General features: G+C 43.4%; 3 non-coding genes across 3 annotated transcripts; all 3 read left to right on the top strand.

Annotated features, from left to right (window-relative positions):
* Positions 1 to 5,495: 5,495 nt before the first annotated feature.
* TRNAR-ACG (transfer RNA arginine (anticodon ACG)) lies at positions 5,496 to 5,568 on the top strand. Its single transcript has one exon. It is a non-coding gene; the product is annotated as a tRNA-Arg (tRNA).
* Positions 5,569 to 6,984: 1,416 nt separating this feature from the next.
* Positions 6,985 to 7,057, top strand: TRNAR-ACG (transfer RNA arginine (anticodon ACG)). The gene has a single exon. It is a non-coding gene; the product is annotated as a tRNA-Arg (tRNA).
* Positions 7,058 to 15,627: 8,570 nt separating this feature from the next.
* TRNAR-ACG (transfer RNA arginine (anticodon ACG)) lies at positions 15,628 to 15,700 on the top strand. The gene has a single exon. It is a non-coding gene; the product is annotated as a tRNA-Arg (tRNA).
* The last annotated feature ends 4,334 nt before the right edge of the window (positions 15,701 to 20,034 follow it).

Raw genomic sequence — 20,034 nt, 5'->3', positions numbered from 1 at the left:
AGTCTCGCCCCCTCCCTCTCCTGATTGGCTAAATGATTTTGATTGACAGCAGCGGGAGCCAATTCGACAGCCAATGAGGAGGGGAGTCCCGGGCAGCTTAGACACTCCTGCAACATCACTGGATAAATGCGGGCTCTGGTAAGTATTAGGGGGGCTGAGGGGGGCTGCTGCACACAGGTTTTCTGCCTTTACAATCCCTTTAACCACTTGCAAGGAAGTGCCGGTAATCGGCGCTCCTCACCTCACAGTGAAAGAGTGTGTGGCAAGGAGAGCCGATCAGTGGCATCTCCTCGCAGTGAGAGATGTAATCAGGGCACTGATTACATTAGAGCGCCACCAGTGCCAGCAATCAGTGCCCATCAGTGCCAGCTATCATTGCCCACCAGTACCAACGATCTGTGCCCACCAGAGTCAGCAATCGGTGCCCATTAGTGATGCCAGTCAGTGCCTATCAGTAAAGCCCATAAATGCCCATCGGTAAAGCCCATCAGTGCCAACCATCAGTAAATCCATCAGTGCCTATTAGTGCCGCCTATCAGTGCCCACCAGTGCCACCCATCAGTGCTGCCCATCAATGCCCATCAGTAAAGCCCATAAATGCCCATCGGTAAAGCCCATCAGTGCCACCCATTAATGTCTATCAGTGCCTATTAGTGCCGCCTATCAGTGCCTGTCAGTGCCACCCATCAGTGCCACATTTCAGTGCCACCTATCAGTGCCCATAAGTTCAGAATATTAGTGCCTCCTCATCAGTGTCAAATAATCAGTGCCCATAAGTGCCACCTCATCAATGCCCATTAGTGAAGGAGAAAAGTTACTTGGTTACAAATTTTACTGACAGAAACTAAAACTTTTTTTTTTTCAAAATTTTCAGTCTATTTTATCATGTTTCAGTGTGCAAATTTAACAATATACTATATGACTTAAAAGGTTAGCAGAATCCAGAAAAATTAAGGTGGAGTTCTCACACGTAAATGCGATCACACATGTAGGTCCTACAAACATATGTAAACATTTGATCGCAACACACATGTGAAGTATTGCTGCATAAGTGAGAGTAGTAGTCCTAGCACAAGATCTTGTGTTTAACTTTAAACTAGTTACCTGCAAAGGCTTTTCCTGGTACCTCTATGGCAGCATACTGGTGATAGAGCTCCCCCTCGACTCCTCCCTCAGGACTAGTGAATAGCATAAATTAAAGGCATAGTCCCTCCCCTAACATTCTCCTTTTTTCCTCATACCTCTTGTGCTTGTGAAGAGTGGCAGTATGTCCATACCTCTGCCTTTGGCAGCATCCGCCGGGTTTAGCCTTTCCCATGCGCAGTCACTTTTCTTGGGCCGCTCACAGCGCTAATAAGACTGGGAACCCCTCTGTGGATCTGTTGGGGTCTTCTTGCAGAGTTTCCTCACAGGAACGCAGTCTGCGATCACATGTCATGATGAATGCAGCGGAGTCGCAGAAGGATCAGCTCATGTTTCCCAGGCTGGTGGTTTTCATTTCTCTCTTTTTTTTCTCTCTCCCTTCCCCTGACATTTGTTGTTCTTTTATTGATGCCTGTACCTTTAAAAATCAGGTAGAACTACTGCATTGCCGATGTCAGTTGTTGGTGGGCTGGCGTGTTCACCCTCTGCATACGCTCACAGCTTCTATTTACAGCAGGGGGCCGCGGCCGCGCTCCCCTAATCTTTCTAGCCGTCATACTGCAGGTGGCACTGTGGGTCAGCATCCTCACCGCCATATTGACGCATGCGTGGTCCGGGGCAGGGTACACGATTGCTAGCTGGGAAGGGATCTGTGTGGAACCCTCAACGCCAATCAATCGCCGTTGCCTGACCGGCCGGAGGCCATCTTTGTTACAGGAAAAGGTTCCAGTTTTTGCCCTTTCCCTCAGTGTTGATGACAGAGGTGGACTTTGGGATTAGCCCACCCACCTTTTTTGCAAATAAGGGTCAGCTTGTAAGGGTCATGGCTGTCAATTTCTGCTCAACTCACTTCTATAAGGTATGTGACCAACTATACATGAGTATAAAAAAAAAGTGTGCTTACTAATCTAACGTGGATTCCCTACATCGTAGCCCTGCCCACTCCAAGAGGTCCAGAAAATCCTCAAGACACCATGATGATGACAGCCCAGGCCACAGGTCTCATTCTTCACGCCATGGGTCCCGTTCTTCACGCCATAGGTCAGAAAGGTCAAGATCCAGAAGACGAGATCAGCCCCCCTCTCCTAGAACTTATGCAAGGAAGAAATGCTGGACATGTGGGGCTACACCGCAACCGGACAAACTGGTCTAAGGACTGTTTTGTGGACTATGCAGCCAACCGTGAGCTGGAGAGTCAGCAGGTTGTGGATTTGCTTGAGCGGACAATGAAAGACTCCTTCTCGGAGCTAGCGGCCTTAGCTCCTGCTCAGTCAGTCCCACAGACGTCCCAAGTTCAGGATACGGAACCCAATGTTCCCGGCTCCTCAGCAGTCAGTACCCCTCTCCCCCCGTCATGCCGACCAGCAAGAGATTCACCACTTGAAGACCCCTCGGGAGACCCTTCAGAGGAGTCAGAACCTTCTGGGTTCAGTTATTCCTTGGTGCAGCCGTTCATCCAAGCAGTTAAGTCTGCAATCGCATGGGAAGTTGCAGAAGAACCTCCTCAAAAGTCTAATGCCCCGTACACACGATCGGAAATTCGGCCAGCAAAAGACCGATGAAAGCTTTTGGTCGGAAAATGCGACCGTATGTATGCTCCATCTGACTTTTGCTGGCTGAATTCCAACCAGCAAAAGATTGAGAGCAGGTTCTCTATTTTTCGGTCGGAAAAAGTTCCTATCCGAAAATGTGATCGTCTGTATGCAATTCCGACGCACAAAAAACGACGCATGCTCGGAAACAATTCGACACATGCTTGGAAGCATTGAACTTCATTTTCTAGGCTCGTCGTAGTGTTGTACGTCACCGCGTTTTTGATGGTCGAAAGTTCAGTGAACTTTTGTGTGACTGTGTGTATGCAAGGCAAGCTTGAGCGGAATTCCGTCGGAAAAACCATCCAAGTTTTTTCCGACATAAATTCCGCTCGTGTGTACGGGGCATAAGAATTACTTCCTATTCCTCAAGAGAAAGCAGATTTTCTTCGCTCTGCTGGGCGAGATTAGTCAAGTCATTCAGACTGAGTGGTCAAAGACTGATAAAAAAACTCATTGGGCCGGTTCAATAAACTATACCCCTTACCGGAATCTGAAACGCAGTCGCTAAACTCCATGCCAGTGGTAGATGCGGTGGTTGTGCGCCTTGTGAAAAATATAACTCTTTCAATGGGGGACACCGCTTCCTTCAAGGACCCTCTAGACAGGCAGATCGACCTGGACCTTAATAGGAGCTACTTAGCCGCGGGAGCAGCTTGTAAGCCAGCTATCGCCCTCACCTCTGTGTCAAATGCCATCAGGGCCTGAACAGAAAATATTGAGACGGCTTTACACCAGGATGTCCCCAAAGAGGATATAATTAAGGCCTTGAAAGAGCTTAGATTATCGGCAGACTTTGTCGGGGAAGCGGCCATTGACACGATTAGGTGCTCAGCAAGATCCATGCAGAACTGAGTAATGGCAAAGAGGGCCTTGTGGCTGAAACCCTGGTCGGCTGATCTAGCTTCCAAACAGAACTGGTGCAATATACCATTCGATGGAAAAGCATTTATTCGGAGATAAGTTGGATAAAGCTATATCCAGGGTGACAGGAGGGAAATCCAGCATGCTTCCCCAAGACAGAAGGATGCGAAGACCCAGAGTCAGTTCTAGGTTCTGCCAGTCGAACCCAAGGGATTTCAGACAGTCAGGGCAGTTCAGGGGCAACAGAAGGCCTTGGAAGGGCACTCAGGCATCCTTTTTGAACAGGAAGAATAAGGCCCTTACGGCTCCACAGGAGCAGAAGCAGTCCTTTTGACGCCAGATTAGCCCAGGCACTCCTGGTAGGAGCCAGGCGAAGGTTCTTTGTTCCAGGCTGGGCTGCCTGTTGCCAGGACCCCTGGGTTCTGTCAACAATCCAGTGGGGGCACTTTTGGAATTTTTTTCATCCTCCACCTCAGACATCTTTCAAAAGAACAGAGATCCATCCTCTCCACTGAAGGCTCAAGCTCTAAAACATTTCATAACATCACTCCAGCTTCAGAGGGCAGCTGTATCGGTTCCCTTGGCAAAGCGGTTTGCAGGCTTCTACTCCACCCTATTTCTGGTGCCAAAGAGGACAGGTGGGTGGAGGCCTGTGATAGATCTAAAGAGGCTCAACTGGTACATCCGCCCCGAAAACTTCAAAATGGAATCCCTGCAAACGATTATTCAGGCAGTCCAGCCAACAGATTGGATGATCTCAGTTGATCTGCAGGATGCATACCTACACGTTCCAATTCTATCTGCATTTCAAAAGTAGCTAAGATTCACAGTGGGAAGGAAGAAAGGGCTTTAGGCATGAAGCCTTGGGACTTTACAGGTGTCAGTGTTGAAGAAAATATTTGAACCGTATATAGATAAAAATAAAGATAAGGATGTTTTTATTTTTTACTATATTGATTACAAGGTGTTGTTTTTATTTTTTACTATAAGATTCGCAGTGGGACAGACTCACCTACAGTTCCAAGCCCTGCCTTTCGGTCAATGGAGGAAACAACGACTCTCTCAGACGATCCTGCTGATGGGAGTAATGTGCAGGAGTCTTTATTGGTGGACAGTTCCAGAGAACTTCTCCAAGCCTCATCACCTGGGCTCCCTCTCCTGGATCACAATTATGTCCAACGCAAGCGGTCAAGACTGGGGAGCCCATTGCGGGGAAACCAGGATACAGGAAAGATGGTCCTGTTCCACCCAGGGAGTGGTATCCAACATCTTGGAGATGAGGGCAGCATTCTTGGCGCTGACTTCATTGGCATCTCAAATCAGAGGCCAGGGAATACTCCTACGCCTGGACAACAGGGCAGCTGCCGCATATCTGCAGAAGCAGGGAGGCACTCGCAGCAGATCGCTCCTCAGAGAGGTAGAGCCGATTATGCTCTGGGCAGAGAAGAACCTCCTGGAACTCAGAGCGATGTATCTTCCAGGCAAGTTGAACACGGAAGCAGACACGCTGTCAAGGAACTTCCTGGACAATGAGTGGGCCCTTCATCCCCATGTCTTCCATCAGATCGCCAGCCTGTGGGATCCCCCTCAGGTAGACCTGTTTGTCACTCTGGAGAATGCAAAACTGGCCAGATTCTTCTCTTGCCTGCCACATGCACAAGCTGAGACAGTGGATGCCCTGTCATGCCCCTGGAGGTTCACCACGGCGTTTCCTCCCCGACCATTAATTTCAAGTTCCTCCTGAGGCTCCTCAGAGTCAGTTCAGGTGGTGGCAGTACTTCTGTATTGGCTGAAGAGACCCTGGTTTCCTCTAGCCATGCGCCTCAGTGTGAGCTCTCCAATCAGGATCCCTCCTTTTCCTCAACTTCTGTCGCAGGGCAGTCTAGTTCATCCAAGGGGCCAGTGGCGCAATGGATAACGCGTCTGACTACGGATCAGAAGATTGTAGGTTCGACTCCTACCTGGCTCGACTTTTTTAACTTTTTTTATGTAGAAAATATTATAGTGTACCACTTTATTATTTTAAGTGGAATTATGGGCCAAATAAAGATGGCCATACACTAGTAGATAACTGAACGAATATTTGTATGTCCATTCTTAGGCTATTCGATGACTTGTTTGAATTGGTAGAAATTTGTTCAATTGAGGAAAATGTTGCGTCCTGCTCCTTCAAATTTTCTCGACACTGCGTTTGAAAACAAACATTGACCCCGGAGTTCTGCAGAGTTCAGCTGTCATAAGTGATGCAGAGTTCTGGGGTCAGAAGTGATGCAGAGTGCAGAGGTCAGTAGTAATTGATGCAGAATTCAGGGGCCAGTAGTAGGTGATGTTGAGTTTAGGGATCACCCCCCCTCCACCTTCCAAACACTTCATGAGGGGAATTAGCTCAAATGGTAGAGCGCTCGCTTAGCATGTGAGAGGTAGCGGGATCGATGCCCGCATTCTCCACTTCTTTGTTTGAATGAACAAGAAGTTCTATTTTAACATGTTGCAGTGTGCAAAAATAATAATATGCTATATGACCTAAAAGGTTAGCAGAATCCAGAAAAATTTTGTTCACACTGAATAAATGTGAACACACATATAGGTCCTACACGCATATGTACAGTACACACACGTGAGGTATTGCTTACGTCAGAGTGAGTAGTAGCCCTAGCACCAGACCTCCTGTTTAACTTTAAACTGGTAACCTGTAATGGCCTGCATTCGCCATGTGTTTTTAAGTAAATAAAAAACCTCTATTTAAGATACTGCATTTGGTAAAATAAAGGGGTATTTTTTATTTTAAAAATCCTGCATAGCTGTTTATTCATTGATACTGAATGAATTAAATGTCATCAAACTATATTCTCGATTTAAATGTGTAAATGAGGATGATTCAGTTTGACCACTAGATGGCACTGGTGATCACAGGAAATAAGTATGCTCCTCGACTCCATCTAGTGGGCCATAGTCTGCCTTCACACATTTGTATTGCAGAAAATATACCAGAGAACAATCGATTGTGCCCCATTCGAACAAAGAATATCTACATGCAGTTTTGATGGAGAATTTTATGAAATGAAAAAAGCAAATAGGGTGGAGAGGGAAGGAAAAGTCAGTATATGCAACAGAGCGGGTCAGCACTTAATTGGCGGACAGTGTGAGCTCTCTTTTGCCCAGGGCTACAACCTGGGGAAGTTTACAAGACACAGGGCAGCACTTCTGGACTTACAGGAAGGATCAACAGATTTTTTTTTTGCACTTTATAAACAGATAACGCTCCTAAACTGTATATTTAATGGGCCAAAAGAGAGCAGTTAAGATAAATTTTTAGTTATATAAACATGATGCCACCTGATACATACAAAAAGGGAAACACTGTGGTGGGCTTAAAACAACCAAGGGGCCAGTGGCGCAATGGATAACGCGTCTGACTACGGATCAGAAGATTGTAGGTTCGACTCCTACCTGGCTCGACTTTTACTTTTTTTATGTAGAAAATATTATAGTATAGCACTTTTCCTATTTTAAGTGGAATTATGGGCCAAGTGGAATTAGGACTTGTTTATGGTGATTGTAAAGTCTTGTTTTATTATTTTAAGTAACAAACATGTCATACTTACCTGCTCTATGTAGTTGGTTTTGCACAGAGCAGCCCGTATCCTCCTCTTCTCGGGTCCCCCTTCGGTGCTCCTGACCCCTCCCTCCCATTGAATGCCCCCACAGCAAGCAACTTGGTATGGGGGCACCTGAGCCGAGTAACAGCTCCCTGTGTCCATTCAGACACGCGCCCCGGCCCCGCCCCCTCTCTTTTCTGATTGGCTGAATGATTTGGATTTACAGCAGCGGGAGCCAGTCAGCAGCCAATGAGAAGGGGAGGCTCGGGCAGCTTAGACACTCCTGCAACATCACTGGATAAAGACGGGCCCAGGTAAGTATTAGGGGGGCTGTGGGGATATGCTGCACACAGGAGGTTTTTTTATCTTAATCCATAGAATGCATTAAGATGTAAAAACCTTCTGCCTTTACAATCCCTTTAACCGCTTGCCGACCAGCTGGCGCAGTTTCACTGCGGCAGAATGGCACGGGCAGGCGAATCGACGTTATCTTACATCGCTTCCTTAGGCGGCCACTAGAGGCGCACCCGCTGCTCGCCCCCGGAGCCGATGCGAGTGCCCGGCGGTCTCCATGACCGCCGGGCTCCCGCGATCGCTCGTGACACGGCGAGAACCGGGATCTCTGTGTGTAAACACCCTCTGAACTCGCCCTTGTAGCCAGTTTTCAATCCATGTACTCACCCTATGGTCCATGCCAACGGACCTTATTTTGTACAGTAAATGTTTATGGGGAACTGTGTCAAATGCTTTTGCAAAATCCAGATACACCACGTCTACGGGCCTTCCTTTATCTAGATGGCAACTCACCTCCTCATAGAAGGTTAATAGACTGGTTTGGCAAGAACGATTCTTCATGAATCCATGCTGATTATTGCTAATGATACCGTTCTTATTACTAAAATGAGACCAGACCTCCTGTTTAACTTTAAACTGGTAACCTGTAAAGGCCCGCATTTTCCAAGTGTTTTTAAGTAAATAAAAAAACCTCTAAGATACTGCATTTGATAAAATAAAGGGGTATTTTTATTTTTTTTAAATTTGCATAAATGTTTATTCAGCGATACTGCATGTAAATTCATTCTGTGTGAATGGGACAAAATCAAATGTTCATAAACTAAAATAAAGGGGTATTTTTTATTTTAAAAATCTTGCATAGCTGTTTATTCATTGATATTGAATGAATTAAATGTCATCAAACTATAGTCTCGATTTGAATGTGTGAATGAGGATGATTCAGCGTGACCACTAGATGGCACTGGCAATCACAGGAAATAAGTATGCTCCTCAACTCCATTTAGTGGGCCAAATCTGCATTCACACATTTGTATTGCAGATAATATAGCCAGAGAACGATCGATTGTGCCCCATTCGAACAGTGAATATTTACATGCAGCTTTGATGGAAAATTTTATGTGCAGTTTTGATGGACAAATAGACAAGTTTTGTATAAATATACCCCTAAGTGTATAACTAAACTTTACGTGAAAATCAGTCCATGCTTGTTTGTTACATTGAAAAATGTAGAAATGAAAAAAAGCAAATAGGGTGGAGAGAGAAGGAGTCAGTAGTTCAGGGGTCATTAGATTGTAATACAGAACTAAGGGGTCACTAGTAAGCGATGCAGAGTTTAGGGGTCAGAAATGACAGAGTGCAGAGGTCAGTAGTAATTGATGCAGAGTTTAGAGGTTATCCCCCTCCCTCTTGCACACAAGTAAGGAGGGGAATTAGCTCAAATGGTAGAGCGCTCGCTTAGCATGTGAGAGGTAGCGGGATCGATGCCCGCATTCTCCAGATTTTTTTTTTCCAATGAACAGTTCTATTTTATCATGATGCAGCGTGGAAAATTAACAGTATACTGAGGGGTTGATTTGTCGCTGTAGATCAGAGGGGAACATGCAAGGAAAATAAAAAACAGCATTTTAGCTTGCACATGGTTGGATGATAAAATCAGCAGAGCTTCCCCTCATTTCAGATCTACAGTGACTGAACTTCCAAGTGCATTTTGAAGTGTACTTGCAGTGCACTCGTAGTGCAAAGTGGATTTTCCTTTAGTAAATAACCCCCTATATGACTTAACAGAATCCATAAAAATTAAAGAGGAGGTCCACCTAAAAAAAAAAAAAAAAATATTAAAAGCCAGCAGCTACAAATACTGCAGCTGCTGACTTTTAATAAATGAACACTTACCTGTCCAGGGCGCCCACGATGTCGACAGCCGAAGCCGATTAATCGCTCGGCTCTCGGCTGCTGCCGCCGCCATCCTCGGTGAGGGAATCAGGAAGTGAAGCGTTTTGCGGCTTCACTTCCCCGTTCCCTACTGCATATGCGCGAGTCACGCTGCGCATCCTAACTGGTCCCTGCTATCTCCTGGGACCTGTGTGTTTCCCAGGAGACAGCGGGGGGAGGGGGCGTGACCCCCGCGGGAGTCTATTCCCGGAAGTGGGTGCAAATACCTGTATTATACAGGTATCTGCACCCCCCTCCCCCCTGAAAGGTGCCAAATGTGACACCGGAGGGGGGGGAGGGTTCCGAAAAGCGGAGGTTCCATTTTTGTGTGAACCTCCGCTTTAAGCTGGAGTTCTCACACGTAAATGCAAACATGCATGTAGGTTCTGCACGCATATATAAACATTGATCGCATCACACATGTGAGGTATTGCTTATGTCAGAGTGAGAGTAGTAGTCCTAGCACCAGACCTGTTTAACTTTAAACTAGTAATCTGCAAAGGCTTTTAAAGCTTCACCTATGGATAATTTATTGAAAAAATACAACAACAAGAAGCAGCGCAGGTTACAATGTAAACAAAAAGCCTCAATGCACATTTAAAAGAAAGTCCTTTGAGCACTGAAAGCTCTTCGTGAGATGTGAACGGTCTGTAGTTAGGGCAGCCTTATCAAGGGAGGTGAAGCCACTCACAATATGTAAAAGAAAAGGAAACAGCAAAGGCGCCTCTTAGTAAGATCGTAAAATTTTAATGTAACAATTCCATTGAAACACTCACATTTAAAGACTGTGTAGTCCGGAGTGGGTATGTCCAGTAAAGGCCATGTCTGCGTTCTTGGATGAAAAGAAGCCAAGTTCCTCTCCGCTGCCGGCTGGTGTATTCGACACGGACTTCCGGGATTCGATAGTAGTCCAAAACGAGGCTTGGGAATCCGCCGGGCAGTCGAATGGAGGGCTGGAACGCAGATTCGATGGAGGCGCTGTACTGCTGTAAAGCAACGCGTTTCAGAGCATGCGCATTGCGGCGCGCTCCTTTTTCAAGCTAGGGAGAAATAATGTGTTTGCGGCCTATTTATGTGCTCACCTAGCACTGCTGCCTAATGGACATAATGGGTAATACCGGAATGAGATTACAATTTAAAAAAATATATATAAAAAGTATGTAGGGAGAAGGCAAAAAAATTATAAATAAGAATTGGAATGAAAAACTATGTGTTTGTGCATAATATCAATATGCTACTAGCCTTCATTTTCCATTTTATGCTAATATTCTATATGCATTGTTGCCAATACATATGTATGTGTACATTAGCAGTGTAGTTTATCATCATTTCATGAAATTTTAAAATGTGAAATGTTAGGTATCTATTTACTTGGCCTAACATCATCTTTATGCGTTACCAAAAAATTGGGTATTATATTGTGTTTGTGTGCACTAAATTCAGTTAAAGTGCATTTTGTCCTGAAAATTTGTGTTTGATAAACTGCTGTGCAAATATCGTGTGACATAAAAATTGCAACAGCCACCGTTTCAGTTCTCCCTGCAGGACGTTCCCGCCAGCAGGATACACTGATCAGCACTGTTGGCTCCATGTGCTAATCAACCAAAAATTTACCAACAAGCCGGTTCATGAAAATTCAGTTGATAAACGGGAACAGCCATTCATGGATCAAAATTTGAATAATACTTTCAGCTTGGAAAAAATATTTAAAAAAAAAAAATCAAAATAGTGAAAAAAGTGTCAAATCAATTTGTAAATATTATCTAAAGAACTCTAAAAAAATTGCCATATAACAAACGTATTTATTTGGCATCAATTATCTGCCCCCTGAAAGTAGCACACACAGGGGAATTAGCTCAAATGGTAGAGCGCTCGCTTAGCATGTGAGAGGTAGCGGGACCGATGCCCGCATTCTCCACTTCTTTGTTTGAATGAAGAAGCTCTATTTTAACATTTTGCAGTGTGCAAAAATAATAATGTGCTATATGATCTAAAAGGTTAGCAGAATCCAGAAAAATTAAGGTGAAGTTATCACACTTCATAAATGCGAACGCGCATGTAGGTTCTACATGCATATGTACAGTACACATTGGTCGCAACACACATGTGAGGTATTGCATACGTCAGCGTGAGAGTAGTAGTCCTAGCACCAGACCTCGTGTTTAACTTTATACTAGTAACCTGCAAAGGCTTTAAAGCGTCACCTATGGATAATTTATTGTACCGTAGTTTATCACCATTCCATTAAATTTTAAAATGTGAAATGTTGGGTATCTATTTACTTGGCCTAACATCATTTTTTTTATGTGTTACCAAAAAAATTGTGTATTATATTGTGTTTGTGTTGCACTAAATTTAGTTCAAGCACATTTTATCCTGAAAATTTGTGTTTGATAATTTGCTGTGCATATATCGTGTGACATTAAAAAAAAATGCAACAGGCACCGTTTTATTCTCCAGAGCCTTTGTTTTCAGAAAATATATAAATGTTTGGAGGTTCGAAATAAATTTTCAAGTAAAAAAATGCAGATTTTAACATGTATGTAAGAAATGGTAGAATTGGGCTGGTAGCTTCACAAACATTGCCCACAGATTTCCCCTCTTTGTTACAGATGTGGGAGGGAGGAGGGCTCTTCCTATGTGTGTTGTGGTCCTGTACTGTCATTCAAAGCTTTAAATTTAGCCTTGCTGGGTGGTAATAAACCAGCTGAATTTATAGTTCAGTTGTTCACATGGGTTTCCCCTAAACTCTGTGGAGCTGTGGTTTCTCTCTGCTGCCAGTAGGTGTCACTGGTACCTCTGGCAATAGTATGAGATGCCACCGTGAGTTATGACTATATATATTTCCACTAGCCAACCAGTAGGAGATTTATTGTCATTGATGCATGCTTGGGGGGAGAATAAATATTTGGGGGACAAAGTGAGCTCTCTTTTGCCCCGGGCTGCAACCTGGGGAAGTGCACAAGACACAGGGCAGCACTTCTGGACTTACGAGAAGGATCAAAAGATTTTTTTTTTTTGCACTTTATAAACAGATAACGCTTTAAACTGTATATTTAATGGACCAAAACAGGGCAGTTAAGATACATTTTTAACTATATAAACTTTATGCCACCTGATACGTACAAAAAGGATAACACTGTGGTGGGCATAAGACAACAAAGAGGCCAGTGGTGCAATGGATGACACGTCTGACTACCACACGATTGTAGGTTTAACTCCTACCTGGCTTGGCTTTTAGTTTATTTATGTAGAAAATAAACATTATAGCACTTCAATATTTTAAGTGGAATTATGGGCAAAATAAAGCTGGCCATACACTAGTAGATTACTGAACAAACATTTTTATGTCCATTCGATGACTTGATGAATGCCATTTGAAGTTACTTCAAAATCTTGTTTGAAATGGTAGAAATTGTCTCAATCGAGGAAAATGTCCCTTCAAATTTTCTCGACACTGCGTTTGGGGACAAACATTGACCCCATTAATCTATTATCTTATTTCTCAGGCCAGGAGCCCTCCTTTATATGAATTTTGGTTTTCTTGGGAGGACGGGCCCAAGATCTTGGGTTAGAAGTGAGTCTTTATCCATGGCAGAAACTTTGTTTTTACAACATTCTAATTCCTTGGGGTTATATCCCTTTCTCCTAAACCTGGTTGGGAGAATGTCTGATTGGATATTAAAATCCCCCAAATCACAATTCCTCCTCATCACTCGCATAAACTGGCTTTTGGGTATCCCCCTAAGCCATTGTGGGTGATGGCAACTCTGGATGGGTACGTACCCGTTTCTATCTGTTTCTTTAAAAGAACATTTTGTTATGTTTCTTTGTAAGTACCAAATCCAGGTAATTGTCTCTCTATGTGGAATTCTGCCTTGAATTTCAAACCATATACATTGGTATTTAGCATTCCTATAAATTAATCTAAACTATCTTTAGAACCTTACCACAATAACACAATATCATCGATGTATCTCTTATAAAATAAGAGCTCCTCCCATTTATTAGCGTATATGTTTTCTTCTTCACATTTATTAAGCACCAGGTTGGCCACACTCGGGGCATAATGTGCCCCCATGGCTACTCCTTTTATCTGTTTGTAAAACTGGTTTTGAAAACAAAAAATATTTATTGCCCATCGCTTTTTCTAGTCCCTCAATCAAAAAATGGATTTGCGCCTTCTTAAGTGAGGATTGATGTTTCAAGGTCAATTTGACCGCTGTCAAACCATCATGTTGGTTAATGTTGGTATACAGAGATTCTATATCAACTGTAACCAATATAGTGTTAGGGCTAACTTCCACTTTTTGTAACATGTTAATAAGTTCTCTGCTATCCTTAAGATATGATTTTCCTTGTGTGACCAATGGTTTCAAATAAATATCTAGATATTTCATCACTCTGCCTTGCTCCCGTCCCGCAGACCTGCAAACGAGGCTCTGGCTGCTCTGCTACCTTGCATCATGACATCACACGACACGCTGCCTCCACCAGAGGCGCCCCCCACCCCCGCCAGTACCACCCAAACACACTGTAGCAGGCACTTGGATGGTCTCGGCCGGCTCCAGACCGGAGCTGGCATGCTCAGTTCAGAACCAAGCACCATGGCCATTTTTTTTTTACTGGCAACCTTTTCCACTTACTGGCATTTACTGGCAGGAGAAAAGTGCCCGTTTTTTTACTGGCTGCCAGTAAAAATACTGATGTTGGCAACACTATTCATGATACAACTGCATATTAGAGTGACCACATTTCCAAACTGCCATTCAGGGACACACACACCCCCCCCCCCCGCACCCGCCCAAAAAAAGATGGTTTTTGATACTTTTTTTGGCAATTTTTTTGCAAAAAGTACAAAATAATGCTTTTTTTTCAAAATTGTCACTCTTTTTTTGTTTATAGCGCAAAAAATAAAAAACGCAGAGGCGATCAAATACCACCAAAAGAAAGCTCTATTCATGGGGAAAAAAAGGACTTAAATTTTATTTGGGTACAACCTGACATGTAAAATAGTGCCTGCATAGCGCCTGTAAAGAGCCGTTCCTGTCTCTCCAGTGGGAAAGGCGGTACGCTTGCAGGACGTTAAAAAAAACTCCTGCAAGCTGCGTCTTTGGAGCAGTGAAGGAGCGGTGTATACACACCGCTCCTGCCTATTGATCTGAATGGTCACCAGCTGCAGCGGTGCTTTGTGGTGCTTTGCGGGTCATTTTAACCCTTTTTCTGCCGCTAGCGGGGGTTAAAACCAACCCACTAGCGGCCAAATAGCGCCGCTAAAACGATGGTAAAGCGGCGATAAAAATAGCGCCGTTTTACCGCCCGCGCCCACACCGCCCCAGTGTGAAAAGGCTCTTTATATATACACACACAACACAACGACAATTAAATTTTATTGTTACGAACATACAGCATACAGTACAGTATCTAGAAGGAACATTGTAAAAGCAATACATGATTGCAAGAATGCATGTTCTCATAAAATAGTGAGTACACTAACCTGGAAGTTTGGCTGGCGGCTCGGAGTGGGGTCTTGGCCCTCGTGGGCGGGAGGAGGCTCAGGAGGAGAACTGGAGAAGTCGGGCTGCTGGCAATGTGCATGTGCCCAGTGCCAGTCCCGGGGCCGACTACTCCCTCAGCCCGCAGCGGCTGAGGGAGTAGTCGGCCCCGGGACTGGCACTGGGCACAGGTCTGGATCCTGGCTTACTAGCAGTGCCACTACCAGTCAAGAGACTCAGGAGGAGGAGATACAGAATGAAGACGCTCTGGTGACAGTGGCTATGCTCTCTCTCTGCTGCTGCGGCTGGAGGCTGAGAAGCGAAGGAGAAGAGGTGCCGGTGGGTGGACTCGGAGGCGCGCTGCTCAGCGCAGGGCAGCCACAGGGTGCCCACGTGTCAGCTGACGTCACTGGTTGCTAGACGCGAGGCGGGGCGGCCCTAGGAACCAGTTCGGCGAATCGGCAAATGTTTGTCAGGACAGGGTGGCGGACTGGCCACTGGCGGTGTGTTTTTTTTTTTTCATTCCGGGACACTGTATTGTCCTGGAATGAAGGTGCCTGGGACACAAGACAAAAATATGAATTAAGGAACAATCCCGGGCAATCCAGGACATGTGGGCACCCTACTACTTATAGGGAAATAACACAACAAAAAAGTTTGAAAGACTTCACTCTACAAAATACTTTTGGGGGGAACCTAAAATTTAAAGGGCCAGTGGCGCAATGGATAACGCGTCTGACTACGGATCAGAAGATTGTAGGTTCGACTCCTACCTGGCTCGACTTTTTCATTTTTCTTTTAAGGTCCAACTTCTTTTTTGTTAAATAATAAAAATAGATTTCATAATTATAGCAATCAATTGAAAACGTACTATTCAAAAACACACTTTAAAAAACAGATCTTGTTAAAATAACAAATGTTTTTAATAAATTACTGAATTATTTTATTGCAATCCAGATGACTTGGTGCTTTATGCCACATGTAGCAACGTATACACGTATACTTTTGGAATTCAAGCAAAGACAAAAATATATATACTTTGAAGTTATAAAGCAGTTCAACCCATCCCCCATCAGTGAGGGGTTTTCACACAAAGCGTGAACCATCCAGATGAAAGCTAATAGTTGAATGTACAGGGCAGAGGAGTTTCCAGGGTCCTAAATGACTCCCCCCCCCCCCCCCCACTCCGACATATACAGTTCCTTGAAGAAGTATTCATACCCCTTGACATTTTCCACATTTTGTCATGTTACAACTAAAAACCTAAATGTATTTTATTGGGATTTTATGTGATGGACCAACACAAAGTGGCACATAATTGTGAAGTGGAAAGAAAATGATAAATGGTTTTAAATTTTTTTTTTACAAATATGTTAAAAGTGTGGAGGGTACATTTGTATTCAGCCCTCTTTACTTTGATACCCCTAATTAAAATCTAATCTAAACCTATTGCCTTCAGAAGTCACCTAATTAGTAAATAGAGTCCACCTGTGTGTAATTTAATCTCAGTATAAATACAACTGTTCTGTGAAGCCCTCAGAGGTTTATTAGAGAACCTTAGTGAACAAACAGCATCATGAAGGCCAAGGAACACACCAGACAGGTCAGGGATAACGTTGTGGAGAAGTTTAAAGCAGGGAAGCTGGTCAGAGTTGATGGGAAGATGGATGGAGCCAAATACAGAGCAAACTTAGAAGAAAACCTGTTAAGCCCCGTACACACGATCAGATTTTTCGGCAGGGAATTGTGTGAGGACAGACTAAAATCCGATCGTTAGTACGCTCCATCAGACAATTGTCCAACCTTTCGCCAACAAATGTTGGATGGCAGGCTAGTACATTTTCGGCGAACAATGGTCTGTTGTCAGATTTTCCTATCGTCTGCACACAAGTCAGTCACACAAAAGTTGAAAGTACAAACACGCATGCTCAGAATCAATGCTCACCAAACACGACATTAGCAGAAGGTGAACAAAGGGTGGTGCTCAAGAGCTGAAATTCCTCGTAGTACGTCACTACGTTCGTGTTTGTTGGCCGACAATTGTGTAACGTTTGTATGCAAGACAAGTTCCCGGCACACGCCCTTTGGACAAAAGACTGACGCTTTGTTGACCAACAATTGTGTGTACGAGACTTTAGAGTCTGCAAAAGACTTGAGACTGGGGTGGAGATTCACCTTCCAGCAGGACAACGACCCTAAACATACAGCCAGAGCTACAATGGAATGATTTAGATCAAAGCATATTCATGTGTTAGAATGGCCCAGTCACAGTCCAGACCTGAATCCAATTGAGAATCTGTGGCAAGACATGAAAATTGCTGTTCACAGACGCTCTCCATCCAATCTGACAGAGCTTGAGATATTTTGCAAAGAAGAATTGGCAAAAAATGTCCCTCTCTAGATGTGCAAAGCTGGTAGAGACATCCCCAAAAAATACTTGCAGCTGTAATTGCAGTGAAAGGAGGTTCTACAAAGTATTGACTCAGGGGGGAGCCATACAAATGTACGCCCCCCACTTTTCACATATTTATTAGTAAAAACTTTTGAAAACCATTTATCATTTTCCTTCCACTTCACAATTATGTGCCACTTTGTGTTGGTCTATCACATAAAATCCCAATAAAATACATTTATGTTTTTTGGTTGTAACATGACAAAATGTGGAAAATGTCAAGGGGTATGAATACTTTTTCAAGGCACTGTATATATTATAGGGTCTGTAGTAAACCAAGAAAAAAAGTGGGTGATTTTGTTTCTCATTCCCTGTTTAGTATATTGGTATTAAAAATTCTCTTTAGATCAGATCTGTAATTACGTGAATATGAACATAAAATATGATATTGTTTAAAACAATATATATTAACCACTTGACCTACTGAATGTTTACCCCCCTTCATGACCAGGGCATTTTTTTTGGTACAGCACTGCGTTACTTTAACTGACGATTCCATGGTCATGCGACGCTGTACCCAAATACATAGAGCTTTCTTTTGGTGGTATTTGATCATCTCTGCGGTTTTTATTTTTTTGCGCTATAAACAAAAAAAAAGAGCGACAATTTTGGGAAAAAAAAAATTTTTTTTACTTTCTGCTATAAAACATATCCAATTAAAAAAAAAATCAAAAAAATCTAATTTCTTCAACAGGCCAAAATGTATTATGCTACATGTTTTTTGGTAAAAAAAAATCCCAATAAGCGTATAGTGATTGGTTTGCGCAAAAGTTATAGTGTCTACAAACTATGGGATAGACTTATGGAGTTTTTATTTATTATTTTTGTTACTAGCAATGGAGGCGATCAGCTAATTATAGTGGGACTCCGACATTGCGGCGGACACATCAGACACTAAGTGACACTTTTCATACTTTTTTGGGGACCAGTGACACCAATACAGTGATCAGTGCTAAATAATATGCACTGTCACTGTACTAATGACAATGGCAGGGAAGGGGTTAACATCGGAGGGATCAAAAGGTTAAATGTGTGCCTAGGGAGTGCTTGCTAACTGTGTGGGGGAGGTGCTTTGACTGTGGGAAGACAGAAATCCCTGTTCCTGCTTAGCAGAAACACCGGATCACAGCCTTCCCTTATCACAGAACAGCGATCTGCCCTGTTTACATATATAGTTCGCAGTTCTGCCTCTGTCGGGAATGATCGGCGGGTCCCGGCAGACATTGGGTTTCTGCCCAGAGGAGGTGCAGCCCCGCAGTACATGTACGTGGGGTGGTCTGCAAATGGTTAAAATGACGTTGAACTAAGATGTTCAAAATAGGATAATGTGCATATAATATATTTCATCGTTAGCCAAGTTATTTAGTAGAAAAGGTTAACTGTATTGAGCAAGTACTAGTAAATGTAAAAATACCAGATTCAAATGATAATAGGAAAAGAAAATGCAGTTACTAGAGGAGGTAAGAATGGATGACCAAGAATGAAATATGTTTATCTAAAGCAGCCTTTCTCAACTGGGATCTGTGGGACACTAGGGTTCCTCCATACGTTGCTGGGGGTTCCTTGAGCAATGAACAGTCTCTGATTCTCAGGTAAGTAATTACAGACACCAATGGAAGAAGCATTCTTCCCAATGAACAACAATGTAAGGATCATTCTTTCCACTGACCACCAATGTAAGGAGCATTCTTTTTAATGATTATCAATTTAACGAGCATTCTTCTCACTGATCACCAATGTAAGGAACATTCTTCTCACTGATCACCAATGTAAGGAACATTCTTCTCACTGATCACCAATGTAAGGGACATTCTTCCCACTGATCACCAATGTAAGGGACATTCTTCTCACTGATCACCAATGTAAGGAGCATTCTTCCCACTGACCACCAATGTAAGGAGCATTCTTCTCACTGATTATCAATGTAAAGAGCATTCTTTCCACTGACCACCAATGTAAGGAGCATTCTTTTTAATGATTATCAATTTAACGAGCATTCTTCCCACTGATCACCAATGTAAGGAACATTCTTCTCACTGATCACCAATGTAAGGAATATTCTTCTCACTGACCTCCAATGTAAGGAACATTCTTCTCACTGATCACCAATGTAAGGGACATTCTTCCCACTGACCACCAATGTAAGGGACATTCTTCTCACTGATCACCAATGTAAGGAACATTCTTCCCACTGACCACCAATGTAAGGGACATTCTTCTCACTGATCACCAATGTAAGGAGCATTCTTCTCACTGATCACCAATGTAAGGAGCATTCTTTTTAATGATTATCAATTTAACGAGCATTCTTCCCACTGATCACCAATGTAAGGAACATTCTTCCCACTGATCACCAATGTAAGGAACATTCTTCCCACTGATCACCAATGTAAGGAACATTCTTCCCACTGATCACCAATGTAAGGAACATTCTTCCCACTGATCACCAATGTAAGGAACATTCTTCCCACTGATCACCAATGTAAGGAACATTCTTCCCACTGATTACCAATGTAAGGAACATTCTTCCCACTGATCACCAATGTAAGGAGCATTCTTCCCACTGATCATCAATGTAAAGAGCATTCTTTCCACTGACCACCAATGTAAGGAGCATTCTTTTTAATGATTATCAATTTAACGAGCATTCTTCCCACTGATCA

This window comes from Aquarana catesbeiana, linkage group LG09, assembly GCF_042186555.1.
Source record: "Aquarana catesbeiana isolate 2022-GZ linkage group LG09, ASM4218655v1, whole genome shotgun sequence".
Classification (NCBI taxonomy): domain Eukaryota; kingdom Metazoa; phylum Chordata; class Amphibia; order Anura; family Ranidae; genus Aquarana; species Aquarana catesbeiana.
The sequence above is the reverse complement of the archived record's forward strand: the minus strand, read 5'-3'. Positions and strand labels throughout refer to the sequence as shown.